This window comes from Bombus vosnesenskii, unplaced genomic scaffold (genome assembly GCF_011952255.1).
Source record: "Bombus vosnesenskii isolate JDL3184/JDL3185 unplaced genomic scaffold, Bvos_JDL3184-5_v1.1 scf7180000014006, whole genome shotgun sequence".
Taxonomy (NCBI): domain Eukaryota; kingdom Metazoa; phylum Arthropoda; class Insecta; order Hymenoptera; family Apidae; genus Bombus; species Bombus vosnesenskii.
The window spans coordinates 36,296-38,865 of NW_022883325.1; the positions used below are offsets into that span (position 1 = coordinate 36,296).

A 2,570-nucleotide genomic window follows, 5' to 3' on the forward strand; every position below is an offset into this window, starting at 1 on the left:
ACCGCGAAACATGAAGGAACAGGATTCTCTCCCTTTGAATTGACCTTTGGGCGAGAAGCTAACTTACCTTCCGCAATATCCAAATTTCCCACACTTACCTATGATGATATGTACTCACTTTGGCAAAAACAGTTGAATAAATATTGGGAAACAGCTCACAAAACACTTATTCAGAATAAGCAATGATACAAGCGAGACCAAGAAAGAAAGATTGTTAAAACGCAGACTGTGTTTAGGAAAGGAGACTTTGTTTTAATCCACAACGACCATAAAAGAGATAAGTTGGACATTGAATGGTTAGGACCCTACAGGATTAACGATGTGAAAACTCCTTATTACATTATTTCTATCGACAATGCTAAGAAAAAGATACATGGTAACCGATTGAAAGCGTACTTTTTTCAGGATAATGCTGACCCTAGCACTAGTAACAATACCCTTAATTAGTTGCCTTAAATTCACGGGATAGGAATTACGCTTTGTAAACAAACCCAACCAATTCACGATCGAAAACTACAACATGATTACGCCTCTGAAATTATTAGCTTCTCGAACACTAACAAATATTGTAAAATTGCTATATTTAAGATTAACGAAATAACTTTTGTACCATCACATGCAGAAAATCAATTCATAGCGATCCCTGAAAAAATAAGCGTAAACATATCCTTTGATCTACATTTAAATAATTCCATTCTACTACGATCTTAGAGGACCAAGATCAATCTAACCAGGGGGGTATGTCACGACCGGCATACTTCACATCCGACGGACTGACGATAGAGATAAAGATGTGGCGGCACTCGGCGACAATGTATATCGCTGAAGTGCCTAATGAACCATCAACATCCCAACGGTCCTTCCACCGAAGGTTCTAGAAGAAAGAGCACGTGGCAACGATCGCGGACGCCTAGCAAATGCATGGACGGTGGGGATGTTGAGGGATGACAAAAGAAAGTAATCGGATCCGATCGAAAGTAAAATCATAAGAGTCAGTCTTAAAAAGTCACGCCTAGAGTTCGGAAGTAGATTGTAAAGTGTATTGATGTTAGAAAAAAAATAAAGTTTTCTTTTTTTTATTTTTTACCTCAAATTCCTTTTTTATTTTGTTATTTTACGTGACAATTGCGTCGTCGAGATAGTGTTGTTAGCGTTGTTGAGAGAGAGTTGAATCTGTGTTGAAGAGAGTTGTAAATTAATTATAATACGTCGTCACGATTATTTCATGTTAAGTAACCATTGTTTTCTGTCTAATCCATTCATTATTAATAAACTAATATTATTATATTTACGATACTACACTACGATGACAGATTCGCAGTTTCTGAGACGCGGTTCTACGACTGAGACTTAAATGACTTATCTATAGTTAATTTCATTAGAGAGCTAATATTTTACGGAATTAGACACAAAAGAGAAAGAAGGAACAAAGGCACGCTTTGTTACCAAAGTCTGCGAGCAAAATATAGGATGAGATTCAAACGAATATTAAAATGAATTTTGTCATCTACAAACTTGAGCTTCAGGATACTCTTGTAATTTTGCCATCACAAGAAGATCGACGTTGTTCATGGTATATAAGAAGACGGAAAATCACGCTTCACGGACGGAATAGACCGTACGCCGAAAGTCGCTAAATGTCAGTATAGCGAGATCAGGCTAGAGTATTTGAAGATACCACCGCTAGGTGGTTTTTTCAAGATGCCGATTCTCGCTGGGAAATTTAGGAGATAGAGATGTTATATTCGTAGACAAAGTTGAAATTTTTATCGCTTCTCGGCCTTATGGCTAAGATCAAAGTGTAGTATCTGTTCTTATCAGCTTAATATCTGATACACTTCCCATTGGGAAGTCAGAATATTAAACTGATTTTTGGAATCTGACGGAGGATAGGAGCTTGCTTCACCTCTGTCGTGAGTCGACCTAGCTTTGCAGTACCGCTAGGATTGGCTCGATAATGCATATATATAAGCATATAACAGACGGCTTTTTAATTTATTATTAACATTATTTTATGATTGGTGATAACTGAATACTATATCACTGCGACTTTATTGGATCTGAATATTGCTTAATATAAATTGTTATTAATTAACACTTAGCCAACGGAACGGTGATTTCGCCCGTCTATGAAGAACATCGCTTCGCGATCGAACGGGAAGATCTCTCTTTTTGATTTTAGCAACGTGTTTTCTTTTCTTGTTTTTTATTAGTTATTTATATTATCAGCTATTGTTTACTTGGATTTGTTCCCAATTAATTGCGGCACTTTTCTGATTTTATAAAGTACAGTATATAATAAAAGACACCGATTCAGTGGTGTTAAAATTAATTAAAAAGTTACACTATCAATTATGACTAAATAAAGTTATAATCGAACGGTACCACACTGTAAAAAGATATTAAAACGCATTATGAATTTTTAATTTCACGTTCAAATCGTGTTATTTATCTTTAGTCATCTTTAATGTTTTTAATTTTACCTATACTTTTTATACTTTTAATTTCATGTTTTGTATGAACAATATGTGAAATCGTTAAACAAAATCATTACCGCAAAATATAATTGA

General features: G+C 35.1%; 1 non-coding gene across 1 annotated transcript; it reads left to right on the forward strand.

Moving 5' to 3' along the window:
- Nucleotides 1-1,768: 1,768 nt before the first annotated feature.
- On the forward strand, nucleotides 1,769-1,960 carry LOC117239450. The gene has a single exon (XR_004494451.1). It is a non-coding gene; the product is annotated as a U2 spliceosomal RNA (small nuclear RNA).
- Nucleotides 1,961-2,570: the final 610 nt, after the last annotated feature.